The sequence below is a fragment of the Mus pahari genome, chromosome 15 (assembly GCF_900095145.1).
Source record: "Mus pahari chromosome 15, PAHARI_EIJ_v1.1, whole genome shotgun sequence".
Lineage (NCBI taxonomy): Eukaryota > Metazoa > Chordata > Mammalia > Rodentia > Muridae > Mus > Mus pahari.
In genome coordinates this window covers 21,633,418-21,657,923 of record NC_034604.1, presented here as the reverse complement: position 1 = coordinate 21,657,923, position 24,506 = coordinate 21,633,418, and the positions used below count along the sequence as shown (strand labels likewise).

The 24,506-nt window shown below is 39.4% G+C and overlaps 1 long non-coding RNA gene across 1 annotated transcript in view; it reads right to left on the bottom strand.

The window, feature by feature from the left end:
• Nucleotides 1–24,506, bottom strand: part of LOC110332882 — a 47,220-nt gene that overhangs the window by 3,933 nt on the left and 18,781 nt on the right. The window contains exon 2 of the long non-coding RNA XR_002381050.1: nt 3,509–3,784. This is a non-coding gene — a long non-coding RNA (uncharacterized LOC110332882). The remainder of the gene's footprint in view (nt 1–3,508; nt 3,785–24,506) is intronic.

Sequence of the window (24,506 nt, the reverse complement as noted above, 5' to 3'; positions counted from 1 at the left end):
TCTCTCCTCTCCCATTTGTATGTATGTATCTGTGTCTGTTTCTCTGTGTGTATTTTTCCCTAGAAACAAGCACAGAACTAGGCATACTCTCTACTCTTTCATTCACAACCCAATGTGAATTTTTTTTTTTAACCTCAGATTTCCTAAGTCACTTGAAATAAACAGGTTAGAATTGAATAAGCAGAATTGAGCTTCAGAAGTGACCTGGCCATACATGCACTAAAGAGACAGAATGTTTAACCAGATTAAATTAGCTTTTCCCCAATTAGTGCCATAGAGTTGAACAAATACATCAACTCCAGAGCAATTTCTGTGATCAAAGAAAGTGTATGAAGGCATGTGACATTGATATATATCCTCTAGGGTCCCAGCAGTGAACATGCCTCTCCCCATCTCCTCACACCATTTCAGATACTCCTCCTGACATGTGCTGTTATCTCCCTGTGTAACTGATGTTCCAGGTTTTATGTATGAACTTTAGAGGAAAGACAACCAGCCATGTGGCAAAGGAAATGAATTCTTTTTCCTTTTTCCTACTTGCTTTGTCTATTTGGACTTCATGAAGAATACTTAACATTGAAGAGCTAACAAGAGGTTACAGGTCAACAAAAAGAGATGGTAAAAGGAAAATGGCTTCCCAGTTCCTACCTTGGCCACAAGGCCAGCATAATGGCTTCAGGTTAAGGATGAGATCATGGAGGAACAGGAAAGAGACCTGAAAGAAGGGCTTCAGGGGAAGGGCAGAGGGCCAGAAGAGCACACCAGGCATGCTCTAGAATCCTGTTTGGAAGTGCATTTGTCTTGCCCATCTGATGGGGCCATAATTGCAGGTGGATTGAACTGATGAGGCAAGGAAGACCTTTTCCACTTACATTCTCATCTTTCTTCCATAATCATCTGAGAGAAAAACATTAACTTAGAGATGGATAAATGGCTGGAAAACTCAGATCATCTGCTCAGTGAGTGTGGAGTCCTTGCACGAGAACTATTTGTGGAGAGTATCTTACCACCAGAAAATCTAAATGTCCTGTGTGTGCATTTTTCCAGATGCTAGAACAGATTTCTCTGACAAAAACATGACAACTGAACACATCTCCCCACAGGTCCCATGTATAATGTATCCTCTTCTAGAACACAGATGGACAGTCCAAAGTTAATTATGCAAAAGCAAGGCACCTATGGCGTTACTGGAGAGAAAGAGTTCTCTATGTACAAGTAAATTGAAAAAGTTTCAAGGTGGGTATCTTGACCTCTAGGTGCTCAGAAATATGAAGTCATGGTCTCTTGAAATGGTAGATGTAAGCTCACTGGGAGAACTAGGATTTCCTCTGCACATTAAAAACTGGAAGAAGCCATGGGCTGGGTCTTCCAGACATTGTGATAGTAAAATAAATAAAGACCAGAGATGAAATGAACATGGCATGAGTCAAGGTCACTGAGAACAAACTGTACTAATAATTTCCTCCATCTTTTGAGACTACCCCTAGGCCCTGATTCTCATGGTCCATCCCTCCTTAGTGACTTCAGGAGCATCTTTAGTTTCCTTTAATCTATATTCCACTCCTTCACATTTCTGGGCATGCAGCATGTATTGACTTCTGTAAAGGTTGTTTGACCTAAATTCGTTAATAGACTCTTAACTGTGCCATGTCACTAATTAGCACATCCTCCGTATTAAAACTTTAGTGTGGGTTAGTTAAAGTAACCAATTGAGTAATGGGAAAAGGTGTGCTCGGACTGCCTGTTACATGTGATTAGAGTGCCATTTTAAAAAATCTGACTTAGACTCAGAAACTTGTTAACATTTGAGAGCCCAGATCTAATCTCTGTCCATCACTGGCCAGCACTCTCTTATCCCGTGGAATTTCTCTGCTCTTCTGTTTCCTGAAGGCTGGATGCAGCTCCAATCCAGCCTTCTCTCTCCTGTTTATAGAATACTTGCAGTATTAGGCTCTCCCTAATACAAGCAAATAGAATACTATGTAGTAAGAAGTTCAGAAATTCAAGTTGGCCTGAAATATATGGAATATTTTTCCTTTATTTTGATACAGGTATATATATATATATATATATATATATATATATATATATGTGTGTGTGTGTGTGTGTGTGTGTGTACACATGTGCATATATGTACACACATATGTAGGACCAGATTCAACAGATGGTGTCTTCCAGGTTTTTTTTTGAAACATTGGCCTGGAATTTGCCAAGTACACTAAACTGGCCCTCAGGGATACACCTGTGCCATTTCCCAGCACTGAGATTCAAAGCATGAACCACCACATAACTGGTTTGTCTTAATATGTGTTCTGGGGATTGAACGTGGATTTTCATGCTTGCAAAGTAAGCGCTTCTGAGCTTTTAAGCACCAATTGAGCTTTATAGCCCAGTATGTGGAGACTTTTAGAAGTAGACTCAAATAGGTTATGGACCTGATGTACAAAGAATAATTCAAATAAAATGTGGGATAGGTTTTCATTTCTTTCTTTTTTCAAGCATATTTTCCTCTCACTAATATCAGTTGACACCAGCTGGCTATCCTGTATGGCCATATTTGCCCTGCTAGCTCCTCCCCTCATCCTCTGTGCTACTCCAAGCTGTCCAACCTCTGCTTTCCTGAAGCCCTGGTGGAAGATGGGGAAGAGAAAGACACAGGTCAAGGCCTGTCCCTGCAGTCCCTTTCTTGCAGCTCTTTGGCTTGGCAGTGCTGATTTTTTCTACCCAGGGATCCTTCCTCTTTAGGAGGGTATTCTCAGGCTTTAAACTGGAAACATCTCCAGCTCTGGACCAACTTTGGGGAATGTTAACAACTTTGGGTGCTTTTACTTAATGTTACAAATCTCTACCCTATTGGACAGAGTCTTCCCATTCCAATTCCCTTCATGGATTCCAAAGAGCACAAGCCTTCACTGCCCAAAGGCAGACTCAAGGAGCTTAAAGATGACTTTACATTTGTTTTCAGAGCCAGAATCGGTTTGACAGCTGAGCGATGCAGTGACACCTGAATACCTGGGCCAGTTAGAGAACTGTGTCAAAGTCCTATGTTTCTGCTTCACTGATCAAACTGACTCATGAGAGGTTCCACTGAGAAGATTCTGATAGATCAGGGGTAAATCTTAAAAAAGACGAACCCTCAGATCCTGCCCAGTGGCACAGGGTAAAAGGAGGCTCTGCCATGCTCTCAGCCCTGATCTGTGCTTTTTGGAACTCACACCAATTTCAGAAAGAGGAGTGACTATAGAAGGGCTTTGGTTGTTTGGGGTTTTGTCTTTTTTTTCTTACTCTGATTTTTTTCAAGAGAAAAAGAACGTGAATTCAACAGGAAATTGAAGTTATCTGTTACAAAGTCTCTTAATTTCCATAGCTGGAAATTCAGGACATAAACACAACTTTGCTCTTAGTTACTGCCATCAGATAGGCGGCTCTGTTATAAGGTTTTGAGGCAGTCATTTTCTCAAGCATACTGCTCCCTAAGAGAGGTGCAAACCTGGTGTACACAGCTCACCAAGTATTGAAGCCTCCTGCTTCTGGATTTGGGTGAACAACTGGAGTTCCCATTATGCTTATCACTCTGTACACTCCTCTCCCTAGGGAAAAATCTCCTCTTCCATTGGCTCTTGATGTCCATGATAAGCAAGTTCATTCTTCAATGACTGATCACATATGCACACTGTTTACTTCTAACGATGACTTGTAAGTGTGTTCTTCTTGGGACTAAATAATGAAGCGTATATATTCCAAGTAGTGGGTGCCTTGCCTTTTACATCACCTTATGCAAAGTCTACATAAATAGGAAAGGACGAACTTAAGATGGTGCTATATTGAGAACACTACACAAATTCAGATGACCCCCATCCTGATTAACAGAAAACTGTAAGGACACTGGTGACAATGATCAGGAAGTATTCTACCCTCTACCCTTTAGAACCCAGGTCTCAGAGGGTGCATGTGAGCTGCACATTAGAGTTCTGGATAAAGGCATCTTAGATTTCCCTGAGCTTCTCTGATGAAGACAAGAACTGTGTGTGTGTGTGTGTGTGTGTGTGTGTGTGTGTGTGTGTGTGTGGTGTGTCTCCACACACGTGTTCAGGCAAACACTGACTGCCTTCTGTCTGCAACAGGAAATGACTCCAAGGGAAAGCCCAGGGGAAGGCTTTTGCCGGCTGCAGGCTCCTGGGGTACAGCCATAACCATAAGGGCTGAGAGTTTGGGGGAAATGGCTTGCATTTGGGAGATGTTCTTGCATTTGAGGGGAGCATTTCTTCAGGCCATCGTGGACCAATAAACAGTTCAATTTTTTTCATTGTTCTAATTAATTTAATTAAGTTAACTTCCAAGGTGTGTTAAGAAGCAATGCCTTGGGTGATTAACTGTTCCCATATCAAGGTGTTTTCACAAACACATTTACTCTGATTAGTGTACACATTATTATGTAATTAAATACCTCACACAGAGGAATTTATTAGTGCCTCCTTGTCTTCTAACAAATAAAGCAGTCTTCAGAATCTCTTGGAAAAGTGATTCTGTTTGCTAGGAGAGAAGGACAGACAGACATGGTGATCTACATAGCTCAGGCAGTTCCCTGAAGTCCCTCAAGGGTCTGGGCAGGACCAGGCCATCCTTCCCAATACCATAGCATTTCCCATGGTTATAAGCCTGGCCTGTTTTGAGCCATTTCTCTTACTTGCCTCTTTCTCTAACCTTTAGTCCTAAGAAGTACATGTAGTAAACTAGAAGAACCCCTTTGACAAAGAAGGAAGGACTCTGCAGAGTAGAAACAGACCACCCCCCTCCTTGGGTTCATCCTCCAGAGTTGACCTTCAGAAAAGCTGTGGTCCTATCCACCGCATGCTACATTTTGTTGACACCTTTACTGTGAGGCTCTCCCTCTACTACATGGGACTCATTTGGGCAGATATGGAAACAAGTAAGTACTGATAAGATTGGACTCCAAGACACATTAAGACAGTGATTCTTTCTAGAAAGGCCGCCTTCTTAAAGCTTTTGATTTCGCAGCTAGCAACTTTATTATCTCCATAGTCAGTGCTAGAAATTTTGTGTCCTTGTTGTCGCAATCATGCCTACTGATTAGTCGGCCTCCACACCATGCTAGCACCATGGCCGTCACAGAATTCAATGCTACAACTCCATGAGACGGGTTGCTTAGTGTCGTTATTCCACAGGTGAAGGTGCTGAAGAGCAATGTGTATAGGCCCCATTCTTATGGGCCTTTAGCCATGGAGTAAAACCTTGAAAATAACAAGCGCACCTGACTGGGATGACCTAATCCTGGACTCTGTCAACCCACTGCTTCGGCCTCATGGTTGAGTGCAGAAACATGCACACAGAGGGGTCCAGATTTCAGCCCTAGAGACTCCAAGGTCCACATACCTTAGATGTGAGAAGCCAGACATATTTCACTGCTTGCCTGAACCACTCAATGCTGTGAAACCCAGGCAACTTAGCTACCTCCGAGAGGATAAATTAAGTGACATTTCTCGGGAATGTAGAAAACACTACTGAAGGCCAAGTGAATCAATGCTGAACGCAGAACAAAACAGCTCCCACCACTGGGATCAGACTGTTCAGGTTGGTGGCAGGGAGAGAGAATTATGTGAGCCGGGGGCTAGCTCCTAAGGGAGCCAGGATTGATTCTGTATGATTGATGACTCGGGGACAGAATGCCAACTCATCAATCGCCCCGGCTCATGCCACGGACAGCATCAAGATCACTTTTCCCCGGTGCCCAGTCTGAAAGATTTCTCTTCTGTTAATGTTTGTTTGGCCTGGGGCAGGCGCCTGCTGGGCTCAGCTGTGGAATGTTACCAAGACCTTCTGAGGAAAGACAGCTGGCAACAGCTGGCAGGAGGGCTCAGAACTTGGAGAAGAAGAAAGTAGCAGGATTGAGAACTATGGTAGAGCACTGTGTGTGTGTGTGTGTGTGTGTGTGAGAGAGAGAGAGAGAGAGAGAGAGAGAGAGAGAGATGGGGAGAGACAGAGAAATGGTAAATATCATTTCTATGTGACATGTATAGCATGTGACAGGAATAGATACTTTCTGTGACTTAGCCTCTTGTCACGAATCACAGTAATCAAGGCTCTAGCTTCTGTGCTGTTAGGGTATTAGGAAAATATTTCATTACCTCCACATTTGCTGATGCTTAGGAAGGTTAATACTTATCTCCTTAACCATAAGCAACACTTTTTTTGGGAAAATGTAGTTTGCCTTCTTCAATATCACTCTTGAAATTATACTGCTATGGGGTCCATTCCAACTCTTCATATAGGTCATGCAACCCATTTAAATGCATGCTTCCTGAGAGAGGACTTCTCTACATACTTCTTCTCTAAACCTTCTAGTCTGAACCCATCAGATTTCATTCTCTTCACTTAGTTATCCTGGCAAACTTTATATCATATACATGATAAAATGTAGTAATATTATAAATATAAGGTTTACATATTCTATTTATATATGCATGTTTATATTCTATGTGTATCTGTGTGTGTGTTTATGTATCTTTTTTTCATTTTATTTTATATGGATGGGTATTTGGCCTGCATAAATATCTATGTATTATGTCTGTGCCGACGGTCCACGGAGAGCAATGAGAGCACCAGACTCCATGTAATTGGAGTTATAGGTGCTGTTGAACTGCCGTTTGAGTGTTAGAAACTGTTCCTGGGTCCTCCTTAAAAGGAGCAAGTACTCTTAACCACTGAGCATCTCCCCAGCCTCTATTCTATTTTGTAAAACAGGGTTTAATGTAGCCCAAACTTCCCTTAGACTCATTCTTCAGGAAAAGATGATTCCTGATCCTCTGCTTCCACTCCACAACTTCTGAAACTAGAGCCATGCATGCCACTATGCCCCATACATACTATATGCATACCACATAAAGTCCACAGACCTATGAAAATATCATAAGAAGGGTACATCAGATAAGAGAGTAAAGTCAATAAATCTTTCCACAAAAACTGTGAGCGTGAGGCTTGAAGACCCTGCAGAGGCATAAGGAAATGTTTCATGTAAGATACTATCATTTTAAGGATTATTATTGAAAGTTTTCTCTCCTTTACTTTTGATTTTATGCTGTTTAATCTGATCACATTAAAAAGACTCTGTCTTTTACAAATAGGATGATAAGATTCATAGGTAATGAAATCACAGTAGAAATAAAAGCCTGAGATAAACAGTATTCTCTGTCTAATTATAACACAGATAATTCATACACGTTAACAGTTAAAATCAAAGAAAATCATAAATAAAATAATAACCACAAACTGGCATTTACTGATGAACATTAAGCATAAGTAATATTTCCCTATTGCTCCATCAGTCCATGTGTCAGAGTACATTTGTACATTTAATTAGAATTTTAATACTTAGCCCCTTTACGTTATTTCAAGTCATTGTGCTCAGACTAAAATCCTACTGCTGGATGGAAAAGGCAGCTGGAGTACCTTACACAGAAAGCAAGCACAAAGATCCTGCAGAAACTGACTAAAATGGAAAAATGTAAGTCTCCCTACTTAGAGAAAAATTGTTTTTATGAATAATTTTAAAAAATAGTTCACGATCAAGATAAAACAGAAAGAATGAAATGACATCAAATCCAGGTGTGCAGGAAGCAGACTTGTGGATGAATGTGTTGGCCTCTTTGGTGGTGTCCAGGTACCTAGGAAGGTACTTCCACCGAGTTACTCATCCCCATTAACCCTGTCAACAATTCTTCCCCAAGGCCTCTCATACCTACAGCGCCCTTGGAATCAGGGACCCAGGATGCAGAAACCAGAATGAATTCACACAAAGATCACTTGTTTCACCTTAGCACAGAATGGTTCCAAAGAGGTGGTGACATGGTGGATAACAGAATCCTAAACCAAAGATACAGGCTTACAATCAACAGTACAGACATTAGCAAAAGACACAGAATGGTGCTCTCATTCTCATTCCCAAGAAGATGGGTATATTGGCTAGAGGCCAGTATCTGGCATTTTCCTCAATCATATTCCATGTCATTATTCCTTTATTGACTTAGTATTTTGAGACAAAGTCTCTCACTGAACCTGGGGCTTGAGGCTTCAGGTAGCCTGCTGGGCCAACAACCTTCCAGAACCTTCCTGTCTCCAGCTCCCCAGTACTTCAATTACAAACATGAGCAGATTTTTATATGAGTTCTGGGGATCAAAACAGAGCATATAACTCATGCAGGGTGCCCCAAGAATGGGGCAGTTTTGTGAGATCATATATATCCTTACCAATCTAAACTTTATGAGAAACCATTGTTTAAAATGAAACCTAGACCCAAATAAATAAGCAAAATAAAAACAGCAATGCTAAGCATAAATTAAATTAACTTTGGCAACACTGGTTTTCATTTTAAAAATTAAAACAAAACAAAATGTAGGAAAATCCACCAAAACCATTCAGAAAGGGACCAGTTTTTGTGATAAGGCACAAAAAATTAATGTCTTCAGAATAACCAGTAATTGTTGTTCTTACATCTACCTTCTTTAGCTCTTCTGTGCTAATAAGCTAGTCTCCCTTCTGTTCTTGTTAGCCCCATTTGGTTGAAAACAAGATATTGCATCAATTCACAAGTCGCCAACAAAACCCAAGTATCCCCTTAAAACACATTTGTTGAAATTATGTCTCAATTATTTCTGTCAAGAATATAAGCAAAAATCAAAGTCACTGTATTCTTTGTATCATTCTCAAAATGAACAGAACTATTAGAATTTAGGTATTTATTAGAGTAATTTATAGCTGGAGTTTAGGTGGCTCAATAATGATTCTCTCTCATAATGGAAAGGCATAAGATTCCAATAATGGCTCATTCCACAAAGCTAGATGTCTCAGTAGTTCCAAGCTGGGGCTGAGGATTCCTGGAGAGTTCCTAGTCTTCAGTCTACTTTAAAATCCAGAAGTTTTGATGCAGGTAAAGGAATACCTCCACTGGATAGATTAACTTGCCATCAAGAGGAAAGGCAAGCAGGCAAATCTGAAAAACTTCCTTTTTATGTCCTTTTATGTGGGCTGTCACCAGAAGGTGTGGCCCATATTTATGGTTGGTCTTTCCCAAGCCAAATTTTTCCAGCTGTTTGAATGTTAGTTAATTCCAAATATTCTCAAGTTGACAAAGAAGAATAACACATGACCCCTGTGAGTCAGGATAAAAAAAGAAGAAAACACATGCTGATCACGTTGGAGTCTATATACCAAGTAGCTTTTCTGTTAGTTGATCCATGCCTTTCTGATAGATACAGCTCAGGAAGACACCACGGATTAGAATAATTTTGCATCTTTTCCCCCCAGTTCTTTCCCAAGTGCTATGATATTCTGTCAGTACAAGTTCCATTCAAGAAACCTGTTCTCCAGTTAGCTAACTGATACTAGTGTCTTCCACTGATGAATGACTCATCACCTGGATCATTCATACATCCAGTAGCTTTACAGTTTAAACCAATATGCTCACCTCCTGCTGGTAGGCTGTTAATCATCAGATACAAATGAACAGAGTGTTTTTTCTCAGGGGCAAGGGTGTCATATCCTTGTGCAATGCTGCCTAGATTGTACTGGGGTGGGGTATTTGGCCATGGCACAAAGGCAAGTGTAGGATCCAGTCTCTTAAACCTGAAAGCTCCACCTCTTAAGTAAGTTTCTCTAGGAATGCTCTGGACAATCAGGCTCCCTAGGTTTTTTAAAACTCCAAATCTGGTAGCCTCCTTAAATCTTTTGATGATACATCTAATTAATGGAAGACCATCTGCTCAAAGCAATGGCTAAATCAGATACAATGAAGACACTCAGGTTGAAGACCACAAGCCCTTGAGTTATAATAGAAGGGACTGCGTGGCAATGATCTTTCTCAAATGAAGTATTACCAGAACCCATAAATTATCAAGTAGAAATACTTCATTCTTCCTGGAAGCACTAATTGAAGAAGACTAAAGATAAGAGTTCCACATGATTCATTCCTTGTTCTACAGGGGAACTCCAAGAACCCACTGTATAGTTTAGTTTGAAGAACACTTATGGCCATTTTGGATGGTGCAAATAGTTTAACTTCTGGGCATGAATTTGGCTTTTTTGTAGATAGGGTGTCAGCAATTTTAATTAAGAACAGCTTTTCTTGGCCAAATAACAGTTTTAGGCTCATAATATTTTTTCTCTTCCTCTACCACCATTTGTGTGTTGAATTGAAAACATAATAACCAGCCCAGTCAGAAACCCATTCTATGGGCAAGCACCAAACCCTGACCCTAGTAATGATACTAGCCTAGCCCTGCAGAAACTTTGTATGCCAGGGTGGGATGTACTGGCTAGTTGTGTGTCAACTTGACACAGCCGGAGTTATCGCAGAGAAAGGAGCTTCAGTTGGGAAAATGCCTCCATGAGATCCAGCTGTGGGGCATTTTCTCAATTAGTGATCAAGGTGGGGGAGGTCCCCTTGTGGGTGGTGCCATCTCTGGGCTGGTAGTCTTGGGTTCTATGAGAGAGCAGGTTGAGCAAGTCAGGGGAAGCAAGCCAGTAAAGAACATCCCTCCATGGCTTCTGCATCAGCTCCTGCTCCCTGACCTGCTTGAGTTCCAGTCCTGACTTCTTTCAGTGATGAACAGCAATGTGGATATGTAAGCTGAATAAACCCTTTCCTCCCCAGCTGCTTCTTGGTCATGACATTTATGCAGGAATAGAAACCATGACTAAGACACTTGGTAAGCTAAAGCTGTAAAGCCTGCACCCAAAGACATGTTTCTGGCAAGAACAGAAAGATTCCTTTCCCCCAAAACAAATGGTTGGAACTTACCCCATTTCTGTGTTGTCTGTGAATGCTCATGTCAACAGACTTCCAGGTCCATGAATTGTGAAAAGTGTTCTGTGTTTCAAATGATCTAACAGGATTGGGCATATACTTAGCACACAGATAAGGGTAGGTAAATGCTTAAAGATTTATTACTATCAAGGTCACTGTCTAAGGGTTTCTATTGCTATAACACTATTACCAAACTGTGGCCAAAAGCAACTTAGTAAGGAAATGATTTACTTCATTTTTCGCTTCCAGTTAACAGTCCATCATCCAAGAGAAGTCATGGCAGGAACTAAAGCAGAGGCCATAGAGGGGTGCAGTTTACCAGCTTACTGCTCATGACCTGTTCAATTTTATTTTTTTACACTCCCAGGACCAACTAGTGGAAATTGGTACGATCTACATGGGCTGAGCCCTCCACTATCAATCACTAATTCTGAGTATGCGCCACAGCCTTCCCTGCAGGCCAATCGAATGAGACCCTTTTCTTAGTAGATGTTAGCTCTTACAAATGACTCTAGCTTGTTTGAATCTGGGTAAAACTAGCCAACATAGTCAGCATGCTACAGCCACCATACTTGATTCAGTCTCTTTCTCCTCTTCTTATTCTCTTTCCAAGCAGAGCTGTTGCCAAGTAGTCCTCTTCAAGCCTTTTATTTCATCAGAAGCATAAAAGAATATAAACATGTTCACTGTACATGCCTTGAAAAATTAAGTAAGGTGATATAGAAACAAATAAAACAATCCCCAGATGTTTCTTCCTGATTCTGTTTTTTTCTTTATCTTCCTAAATCCTACCCGTGGAAGTATACATAAAGGTCTATGCCTCTCTGTTTAAGGAAGTGTGTTCTAACTGTCTAAAACACGTTGTCAGTAGTGATACACTTGCTGGGTCTACCCAAAGGAATATGTTTGAAACCTTGAATATTCTTCCAAAGACCACATAACAGCCAAACAGGAGAGAATATGTTCTTAAATACAAGAGGGAATCACTCTAGAAAGTGGTGTTGAGAACCAAAAAAGGATCCATGGCAAAGTCAGAGCCTTTCTTTGGAAGGAGTCAAACTTTTCAGATATCCACCTAAAGCCATCTTCACAGCACCAAGGAAAATGGTACCACATACACATTGTATTCACAGTCAATTTGCCCATAGGTACTTTCAGTCAAAGATCCATGAACACATTACATTTTGGAGGAATTTGATATACCTTGTGTTCTAAGACACTCTTGCTCAAATCAAGATTCTGCTCTGGCATCTGTGATAAAGGATAATTGAGTATCTGCAGGACACCCTGCAGGAACAGCAAGCTCATCCATTTACCAGGAAGCAAAGGGAAGGTGGTGTTCTGACTGCTAAATGAATCTCGCCACTCTTATTACTTTTTCTGTTTGGAATGTCTTTAACTTATTCATTCATCTTATCTCTATCCAGAATGTGACGTTTTAGAAAAGAACTCCATTTGTATTCATCATGATCCAAACCAAACAGCTATTAATAACTTGACATACTTGCCTGATATTATTCTTTGTATGAGAACATAGATGGGTGCACATACAACTGAGATACATTGTATAGCTCCTCATTCACCTTGATATCTACTGAACAGAGCAAATCATTCTCTCCCTGAGATTTTACTCTCACTACAAGTGAAAAGCCACAAAAACCTGTGTTGTTGGTGAACTTTTCATAGGTGTACACAACATCCTTTATACTCTAAAGGATTTTCAAATGATCCTACTGAACATATGTCCTGGGGTCTGTGACTATAATGGCTATAAAGTTCATTGAATGTGCTTAAAGCTTACAACCTTGCACAGGAATGGACATGTTTGTTTTTTTCCAATTTGCTACCATAATTACAACTGAAAGATGCTCTTGTTGACATCCTTCCTTCATCTGAGCCTGAGGTGCTGTGGACTATATAGTAAAGGGTGGAAATAAACTATAGACTCATAAACTATTAGCATTCTCAACCTTAATATGCATTGATAAATAGCTCTCCAAAGTCTTCATTACCTATTGATTCTCCTATCAACAATGTATAAAGATGCATGTCTCTAAGTCTTCACCAACATTTAGGATTCTTAAACTTTTTCCTGCCACATGTAAAGACATTTGTCCCAAACTGCTTGGACTTAAGCATCAAAGTGTTTGAGCTGCTGTTCCAGTGTGGTGGCTAGCCAAGCTTTCTTACTGTGAGTGGCAGCTCACTTACACTGGCACCTTCCTTTAGCTCCTTTCCCTGTAAACTAGCTCATCCTTTTGTATCAGTTCAAGCTAAAGCTGCCATGTGTCCTTCGATTAAAACTATTGCAAGCATCCTTTCTGTGTGTACCACTCACCTTTGAAATTCATACAATGTCTCTCAGGCATATGGAATGCTCATGAGTTAGGGTGAGTAAATACAAGATTTTTTTTTCATGATTTCTCCTCACATGTCTTGTTGATGAAACATTCATTTCTCTTAAAAAAAAAACACACCTTTTTGTTATAAGCCATTTCACATTGCATCTGTAATATATGTGTCTATTTCCATTTTTACTATGAAGCTTGTATCAAATTCATTTCACATGGAAATCAAATTCTGGCAATTCAATTTACTGAATAGCCTTTCATTTCCTAACTACTTTGTGATAGCAAATACAGAGTTTTTTATGTATTTGCTTTTGGATTGTTGTTTTATTTGTTTTATTCTATGTTTATGTATGGGAGGTGGGGTATATAACATTTATGTACACATGTACATGCCGGAGGCCAGAGGAGGACCTCGTTTGTCTTCTTCTTTCCCCCACTTTGTATTTCTAGACAGGGTCTCTCACTGATCCTGAAGCTCACCATTTCAACTAGACTGGCTGGCCAGTGACTTCTCTAGATCTTGCTGGTGTTGTTTTTTAGGTCAGGGGTTACAAGTACATACAGCCACACTATTTTTTTCAAGGATGCTGAGAAATTAGACTCCATTACTCTTGCTTCACAATTGGTGCCCTTACCCTCTGACCCATCTCCTTAAACTTAACTCCAGCTCTAACTCTAAACTTTGGCCTATTTTTACTTTATCCCAGCACCCAAACTGTATGGTTTTAGTTACTAAAACTTTGTCTTACATCCTAATAAGCTAAAGATTCACAATTATTCTTTAAAAAGAATAAGTCTGACTTCTTTCCACACAAACAGTAGTAATAACTAGTTGAGTTTCAAGAAAAATTCCATCAAGATTAACACTGAAATTAACTTAATATGACCTGTTAGAAAAATGTTTTTAAGAACATAGATAGATAGGTGATAAATAGATTGGGTAATAGATAGATAGATAGATAGATAGATAGATAGATAGATAGATAGATGATAGATTGTGGGTGAGAGAGAGAATGAGAGAGACAGAGAAGCTTTCTATTTCCTTTGGTAAAATTTCTACCCACCTCCTTTTTGGTCTAAAATTTGCAATTGCTTAATTTGCTTAAAAAAATAAAATTGTTCTGTATTTACTTAGAACTTCCTTTTATATGACTTAATTTTGAATTTATTTTCATTATAAAAATAAAATCCACTTATTTCTAGTTAAATTCAAGTATATCTGAGATTTTGTTTCTTCCTAGTCAACCTAGTTACTTTTTGATTTACAAACATAAACTTCATGTTCCTTTTTCCCACATGATAATTTTCAAAGAAATTTTAAGAGAATTTGGCGTTGAAAATTATTTTTAAAGACCCCTTTTGTTACTCTTTTTTGTGTAGAGGGGGAGGAGTATGGGAACCAGTGTTTGTGGATACCTGCAGAAGCCAGGTGGATCTTTTGTCATATGCAGTTGTAAGACTGAACAGACTATGCAAGAGCTCTGGGATCCATGAAAAGACATACTTGGTCTTCGGGTGGTGACTAAAAGAGCACTTTAGCAAAGGCATAGAGAATATTTTCAAGAAAGTCATATCAGAAAACTTTTTTTCCATGTACAAGAGTCTTCAGAACACCAAAGAGACATGCCATAAAAAAAGAAACGAACACAATATAGCTATACCATTGGTGACACCTAGCTTCTATTAGGAGGGCCCTTGGAATTAGTCTAGTTTTCATACTTGCACAGACAGTATTTTACTAAGGAAACCATCTCTTCAGGCCAGATGTTCCAATTTTTAAAGTCTTTTGTTTTGTTAGTTTTCAAAAGTTAGAACTGACAATAAATTTAAATTGTGGTATAATATAGTTTGACCATATGCATGTGATATTTCTAATATCTGTGGGGCTTTCAGCAATTGCCTCTCTTTTATTCCACTCTGGGGGCTGATATATGAAGAACTTACTCATACATAACCAAATGGGGCTCATCTTCTCCATCACTTGTTCACTTCATACTTTGTCCATATTCATCCTTATCTTCATCTCCTCTCTTCCTCTAGTATTTGTCATAATTTGCTCTTCTTTTTCTAGTTTCTTGATATGGATGGGTAACAAACTGCTTTTTTAGCACTTTTTTTCTTTAATATAAGCATTTAAATTTATAAGTTTCCCTTAGTGCTATCTTAGCTACACTTCATAAATTCTGACATATTGGATTTCCATTATCATTAAGTTCATTTTTTTTAATTCTGAAGTTTATTTTTAGCATATGGATGATTTAGATGTATATTGCTTAATTTCCAAATATTTGTCTGTCTAGATATCTTTATGTCGTTGATTTATAATTTAATGTGTGGCCTTCAGGGAATGTACACTGCATGATTTCAATTCTTTGAAATTTATTGAGACTAATTTAATTAGCTAGCATATGGTCATTCCTGGTATATGATTCATATGTGATTGAAAAGAATGTATAATCTGCTGTTGCTGAGTTTAGGGTTCTATAAAAAGCAAATTAGGCCAAGCATTTGACAATATTACACAGATTGTAGCCTCAGTACTTTCTTTTTATTTATTTGTTCTGTCAATCATCCAGATTGTGGATTTTCTATTTCTCAGCTTAATTTTGTCTATTTTCACTTTACATATTAGGTATTTTCATCTTGAGGTTTATAAACTTTACCAGGGTTATATTGTCCTGATAAATTTAGCCTATAACCCTAGCTGATACTTAGCAGTGTGGTATATAGAGACTGAACTGGCCACCTCTCGTAACCAAGAGGAGTTTTCACTGGAAAGAGTCTACCCACAAAGCCTTTGATCCTAAATTTCTCCTGCCTACAAGATGCACAGAGATAAGATGGAACAGAGATCGAGGAAAAGGCAAACCAGTGACTTCCCCAACTTGAGACCTGTCGCATGTGAGAGAGCCAACCCCTTACACTATTAATGATACTCTGCTATGCTTACAGACTCCTAGCGTAACTGTCTCCTAAGAGGCTTATTCAGAAGCTGATAAAAACAGATGCAGAGACCCATAGACAAAATCAGGCAGACCTCAGGGAGGCCTGTGGAAGAGTGGGGGATGGACTGTAGAAAGCCAGGGTGGAGGCAAATGGGGAAGAGGATCAAGGACACCACAAGAGGTCCTATAGAGTCACCTAACCCTGGACCCATGGAAGCTCAGAGACTGAAACGCCAACCAAAGAGCATGCAGGGGCTAGATCTAGGCCCCACACACATTTGTAGCAGATGTACAGGTCTGTCTTCATGTGGGTCCCCAAACAATTGGAGCAGGGCTGTCTGACACTGTTACCTGCCACTGGATCCCCTTCCCCTAGCTGGATTCCCTGATCGGGCCTCAGTGGGAGAGGATACAATTAGTCTTGTTGCAACTTGATGTTCCAGGGCTTGGTGGTACCAAATGGGGGCTTCCCCATCTGTGAGGAGAACCAGAAGGGATAATGGGTGAGATTTGTGAGGGTGGGACCGAGGGAAAGAGCGAGCAAGTGCTACAACGTGAATGTAAAGTGAAGAAAGAGAGAAAGAGAGAAAGAAAGAAAGAAAGAAAGAAAGAAAGAAAGAAAGAAAGAAAGAAAGAAAGAAAGGAAGGAAGGAAGGAAAACAGAGACTGAGAGAGAGAGAGAGAGAGAGAGAGAGAGAGAGAGAGGAAGAAAAAAGAAAGAAAGAAAGAAAGAAAGAAAGAAAGAAAGAAAGAAAGAAAGAAANGGAAGAAAAAAGAAAGAAAGAAAGAAAGAAAGAAAGAAAGAAAGAAAGAAAGAAAGAAAGAAAGAAAGAAAGAAAGAAAGAAAGAAAGAAAGAAAGGAGAATCCATAAACACGCTGTTACTTTTCTTTAAAAATATTCTTTTAGTCCCACACTCAGGTATGTGATTTCTGTATTTCTCTATTCTTCTTTGTAATACTTCTTGAGAACATTCTGAACTTAGTTTCTTCCTCTCAACTTTTTGGTACAAACTAATTCAGGTTTTATTCACAGTATTCTTATAAATATGCTCTCAAAGATGTGGGTAATTTTCTTCCAATTACTTTACTGATGTTCTTCTCTGTCACTTGCTTCTCTTTCTAAGTTTCTTCTCCTGAGGTGTCTTGAAGTTTCTTTCTTCTACAGAGCTCACAAATGGAGTGACTTCCCTACCTGATCTGTAATTGATATTACAGATCAGGGCTCTTCACTGGATGCCAGTTTCTTGCATCTAATCACAACGTAGTGATGTCACATTAACGTGAGTTTGTTATTCTAAATGGCAAGCACAAAACTGAATTTGTTATAATTTCCAGGTCCATAAGTATCTTCCCCACCACCATCACCACATTTGTTTGCAAGTAAATGGCAACACCTGTCTTACTGTTTGTGAGGTTAGTGTTGAATTTTCAAATTGACTGGATTGAGAAATACCTGGGCCCTGAGTGGAGTGTACAGTGTGTCTGAGTGAGTGAGGATGTTTCCAGAATAGATTCACCAATAGAAAGCTGGGGATGATCCATACCACCACGAGCAGGGATGGCTGGGGGGGGGTGTGTGTGGATAAAAACCAGCTGAGCACCTCATTCCCTTTTCTCTGCTGATCCAGGAAGGGGTGAACAAGCAGCCTCCTGCAGTCATGGATGGAAACAGTTCCCACTGCTCCCATGATGTCACCCATCATGATAGACTTTATACTCGGAACTGTGAACTAAAATAAACCACCTTTCTCTCAAATTTCTCTAGTCAGATATTCAGTCTCAACGATGAGAAGAGGAACTAACACATTGCCTGAGTCGGAATCTTGAGATCACATTTGCTTTCTCTTTCACTCACATGCCACGTAATCAGAGGGTGCTGTGGAATCTGTCACTCTCCATCCACACTTGACTATCCCCCCATCACCACTACCACCTTTGACAGAGCATCAGCTCACACCACAATTACAGTTGCTAAATCAGTCTACCTAATTCTGTCCTCTTTAACCATTTATTCCTCACACTGAAGGTAAATGAACTTCCTAAATTTAAGTCCAAATCTGGTCATTTACTTACTCAAAAGCCTACCTTTCTCAAGTCAAAATAAATAAAAAAAAATTATTCTGGCCACTTTGGACCTGGGTGCTCTGTTCTTTTCCTCTGTCATCCTCATTGCTTAGAACTCTTTCTGTCATTCATTACTCTCCATATCTCTTGGCTCTGTCACCTTTCCCCCCAAAGTGTCAAGCAGGTTCCCAAATCTGGCTTGTTGTGCTTTGATTTTCTCTCTGTCAGAATTGCTGGTTCTGCCTTCTTGCCTCATTTCCTTAGCTATGTATTAGCTATTTATTAAAAGCCTCCTTCCCATAGCTCCTATGTCCTATAAAATTAGTAATTCCTATTTCCACACAGCCTCATCCTTCCCTGCATTAGTCAGGGTTCTTCTTGCAGAACAGGACCCATACAATGGTTGAAGAGTTGGAGCAAAGAGAGAACTTATGGGAAATGAGTCACATGATTATAAGGGCTAAGATACCCAGTGATATATTCCCTGCAGTGGGTGACTTAGTGATTTAGCCCTTTTCTGAAGGCTTCAGAATGAAGGGAGTCAAAGATGGAGACTAGAGGAAACTGGGTAACCGGAATGGATATGGGTAACAATGATATGAATGCTTTGAGAAGTCATAGAGATATGACCTAAGGGAATGAAGGATCATCATTCCACCCTCTCCATATCCCAAGGGAATGTGGGATCATCACTCCACCCTCTATATATCTCAAGGGAATGAGGAATAATCACTCCACCATCTCCATGTCCCAAGAGAATGTGGGTTCATCACTCTACCCTCTCCATGTCCCAAGAGAATGTGGGGGTCATCACTCTATCCTCTCCACCATTTCATTTGGATGTGAGCTGAGAGATTTGGTTCTTCCAAATTTGGTGCTACTACCAGGATGTGCTTACCTTGCCACAGGCCCAAATCAATGCTGTCAGTCAATTGTGAGTTTCAATAAGCACTCTTTTCTGCTTAAAGTTCATATCATAAGTATTTGTTATAGTGAGAGAAATCTGACCACGGCAGAAACTTCAGGCACTTTACACCGGCTATACTTTGACTCACTACTGACCTTCCACAAGAGGCAGCACTCATTCCTAAGTTCATTTCACAGTCAGAACCGAGTATCAGAAAAACATTCTTGAATTTTTAACTATCAAGTAAGAACTTGGTTATAAGATGGTCCTGTTCTAAACCTCAGGGTTTCAACTAATTGCTGGAAAAGGTTTTGTTATGTATTTTCCAGTCCTAATGTGTTCCTTCTCATAAGAGCTGCTACATCAGGACTTTACCAAGCCCTGAGAACTTAGTGTTCAACATAAGTATTAGTTTACAAATGTTTATTATTTTCATATTTCCTACCCTTACCCACTCTCCTACCATTCTCCTTCCTTACCTTCTTCCTCTTGATTCTCTAAGGGCTCTCTGTCATTCTCTCTGAAGGAAAGGGATTGGCCATCTTTCCTACTTTCCAAATCTTCCTGAGGAAAAGCACACTTGACAACCTTCAGGGTCTTAAACTAAAAGTCACTTTCTGTCCCAGTTGAATCAGGGTGTGGCTTGTGGTTGAGCTCCATTGGTGATTCTCAAATGCATTCCTCATAGAATTATAGCCTCCTAAGGACCTCCTTAGGTCTCTGACTACAGCTCTGAGGCTAAGAAACCTGTCACATATGGAGCGCGTGTCTCTCAGGATCTCTGAAACCTTCTGATGGCAGTTCTGAGACTGAGCTACCTGCAGGATACAGAGAAGCCATCTCCTCCCCAAGGTTCCCAAGCATAGCTGCTAAATTGAATGAGAAGATGAAAGAGTCATTGGCTCCCTACCATGCTTACTTTAGGCAGCACTTTGTTAAATGAAGGTTTTTAGATAAATGCATAATATGCCGACACATAGTAGGTACTGTGTAAGTGCTGATGAGGTATTTTGGTCTTCACTATGCCTCTTAGGCAAGGATTTTGGGTCCACTGTTCTTTTTTTTTTTCAAACCTGCTTAGTAAAGTCAAGTTCTGAATAGAAATGGTGATGGAGTGTATTGCCTAATTAACTGTGCTGGTAATTAAACTGCAACAGAAACAGCCTATATGCACTTAACTAGACATTTATTATAGCCTAATAAGGTAACGATTGTATGATAAATACATAGTGCTTGATTACAAGAAATAGATGCTCTTAGGATTAACAAGTGCTGGTAGATAGGAAAAAAACACACAATTTATAGTCCCTTTCAGTAAGAAAGAACCACATTATTTCTTATAATGGCTTTATACATTTATTATATAAATATATTAAACAGATTAGACAGACATAGTGAAGTATTCTGATTATCCCATTACACCACATTTCGCAATGCACTTAGTTTTGTGACTAAATGTGGCTGAAAATAAAGTCGTATAGAAAGGTAACAGATCACCTTAGGGGTCAGCAACTGGTTAGCTCCATCATGATCGGCTCAGACAAAGAAACAGCCTGCTTCAAGGTTCACAGAGGTGATAAGCTGAAGATTAAAATATGCCTTTGTGACTTCTAACAGGTTTGTTTCCTCCTACAGCATAGATGTGTGTGTGTGTGTGTGTGTGTGTGTGTGTGTGTGTACTCATGTATGTGATTTTTGTTTAAGTATGCCTTTTCATCTTCTGGGTGTTATCTTTTTCACCTGGTCAATGTCAGGAAAATAACTATTTTACTTGCAGAGTAGACAAATATAAGTCCCAGATGGAGACCAGAGATAAATTAATTTACATAAAACTGTAAGCCAATAATGTACAACGCTATGGAGGGAGTGGGATTTGAACCAGATGGGAGGAGAACCCTTCCCCATAGCATTGGTGTTTGTGATGTGCAGAAAATGAATTCACAAGCCTTTCCCCTGCTTCATGGAGACTTGTTGGTGGTGGCCTGAAGCCAGCACTTCTCTAAGTTTGATACTATATAAATTAGTCAACATTATATATGACTTGGTTGACCATTGTGATGGTTTTTATTGATTGTTACCTTGACAAGATCTAGAACCACTGAGGGATATCTGTTTGGAAATTTTTAGATTAAATTAATTGAGGCAAGAAGTCTATTGTAAATGTGGGCTGTACTACCCCATGGGCTAAGCTCCAGGAGTGAAAAGGGATAAAGTGAGCTGAGCCCCAGCAATATTCTCTTTTTGCTTTCTGACTGCAGCAGATGCAATATGATCAACAGCCTCTGGTTCCTGCCTCCAGGCCTTCTCTTCCATGACAGATTATGCCCTCAAACTGTAAGCCACAGCAAATACTTCTTTCCTTAAGTTTCTTTCACCCATGTATTTTGTTACAGTAATGGTAGAGGTTACTAATACACTAATTTAGTAAAAACTACTTGTTAGGGTTTTACAGGTCCAAAAGCAGTAAGTAATAAGGAATGAGGAAACAGGGAGGAGTATGAATTAAGCTGTGTTTGGAATGTTTCCGGTTTGCCAAGAGTGGTTCCTGGGTATGGCTTCTATCCCCAGATCTTTCTCATCCAGATTCACAGGAATGGACTTTTGTCTCCACTAAAAAAAAAAGAACTATACACACAAAAAAGAGATAATTCTGGTGATAAAGTAGGAGATGATGACTGATTAGTGCTAATCGGTTAGATATGAAACATGAGGTTTTCCAAAGAGCATTATAGATTTTTGAGCTTTGTAAAAGCAAGATATAAAATGCTAAAAAAAAATGTGGCTCTCATAATCACCAGTCACTTAATTAAAATCCAATAATGGCCGTATTCTATCAAAGAAAATCCTTTTTGGATGCATAAAACAGACAAAAGAACCTGAACTTAATATTTTTTTATTGAAATCGTGCCACCTGGTTCTTTGTTATACTACAAGATGAAAGAACATAATAATGGTATTATCCCAAACATGTGAGCCAGCATTGCAGGGTAGGAATTAGAAATTAGAGGAGTTCTGTATCAAATGAGAAATCATACATTTAAACCAATTACTCACCTACCTTATTACTGACACACATTAGGCCAAGGGGATTTACGGAGCTCTCGGTGCTGACTGTTTTTCCTTCTTATTTCCAGGATGTGTTTTTAGCCTTTCTGCCTCCTATGGATCCACAACGAGATTTATTTCTCCAAAAGCAGAAAAAACAGAATCTCCCTCACCAAGCCGCAGAGACGATGGCCACCTGATCCTAAAACCCTTGGCAATGAATCTCCTGGGGAATCAAGTGCATCACAGGTCCCCAAGTGGCTTTTATGCATGCCCAGGGCCAGGAGCCACTGATCAGGCTCTTGTCAGTCTTACTGTATCTAGTCCTCTCTTTCAGAGTGGGCAGGTCTCCCCTAGGGATCATCAAGAGCAAATGATAACATAAATGTCTCTCCCTTCTCCCGACCCCAAACCTATTATGAGTAATGTGCGGATGGATGTCATCATTACCTCATTGGTCATTCCTCTAGTAGATATTGTTTGTAACTCCTAAATGAAAATGAAGAAGGTGTAAAGTGTTTTTACTCACATTCCAAGGAAAATACCTGGGAACTTTTCTCATAGTAAGTAGTTCTCCAACTCTCCAAATACTAACTAGATAGATGCCTTACATTTCAATTTAATTTTGACACTAATTCCCTGGAGTAGGTACTATTTTATAGCTAAAAGATTCAAACCCAATGTACTTCTTCATCAACAGCATGAACTCTATACCCCAGCTCTGTACCTTGACTTTGGATATATTGGTTATCAATTGCAGGATTATAAAAGTCGACTTTTGTTTTTGTTTTTGAGGAGTTACCCTATGGTTACCTGCAGTAGTTGCTACATTTAAATTCCCACTAGCGATGCAGAATAATTCCAGTTTCCTCTTAATAACTGATAATGTGCTAGAATATTCATAGAACTAAAGAAAGCACTTCATTTACTATGACTTGTATATGATAACACATAAATTTGAATTGTCGAGTGGAAGAAATGGGGTGTAAGGCAAGCTGTATGTAGCTTTGTGCCTATGAATGTAGGCATGTCACCCCATCAGCATCTTGGTGTAGTCACCAACTTAGAAGACCATAATTTATCTACTCATTTTTATTAAAGGCTTTATTACATTAGTATGATCAATTAAATCATTGGCCATTGGCAACTAATCTCAGTCAACTACCCTTCTCCTGTTTTCTGCAGCTCAAAATTGAGATGGAAATTATCAAACATCTAAATAACCAGAACCATCCTAGAATTATTGAGGATCCCTTCAGCAAACTCTATAGCAAAATTATATATATATATATATATATATATATCTTATTAACACATTGGGTTAAAAAGTGTTAAACCAAGGACAACACTCAAAAATGTGCCATGATTTCTGAAGACTCAGACCCTTCAGCCTCAATCCTCAAATACTGTAGCTTCCAAATTAATCAGTGGGACCAAGACATCAATAATTCCTGTCAACAGCTCCAAGAGAGATTTTCGTGTGCCACCAGGACTGGGAATCATTGAGATAGAATGTGTAGTCAAAACTCATGGCTCAGTGTACTTAATCATTAGATAAAGGCAAATTAAAACCACAGTGAAACACAGCTTCACAGTGTTGGGATGATTTTTATCAAAAAAGAAAAAAATGAGTATTAACTAAAGTGTGAACCCTCGTCCATGGCTATAGGGGACATGAAATGGTGCAACCAGTATAGAACACAGCAACCCAATAATCAAATGGCTAAATAATACATAGTCATGTAGTTTGAAATCCCTAAAGAATTTAAAACAGGGACTTCAAAAAGATATCCGTCTGTATCTGTTAACAACAGCATTATTCACTAGAGCCAAAAGAGGGAAGCATCTCAATTGTTCACTGAAAAGTGAATAAACAAATATAATGTGTAATTCTAACAAAATAATGCTTCACTTCAAAACAGAAAATCTGAGAGACTGGAGAGATGGCTCAGAGGCTAAAGTGTTTGCCACAAAAGCAAAAGGACCTCAGTTCAAATCTTTAGAAGCCATTTAAAGCCAGACATGATAGCACATGTCTGTAATCCCACGTGATCCTGAGATGGTAGGTAGACAAGAGTATGCCCTGAATTTACAGATCAGCCAGGCTGGTCTACACAAATAAGAGATCCTATCTTAAAGAAGATGGAAGGCAATAACCAATACTGAAGGTCATCTAACCTCCACATACATGCACTGGTAGGCTCGATAGATAGATAGATAGATAGATAGATAGATAGATAGATAGATAGATAGACAGACAGACAGACAGACAGACAGACAGACAGACAGACAGATAGATAGATAGATAGATAGATAGATAGATAGATAGATAGACAGATAGATAGATAGATAGATACATACATACATACATAC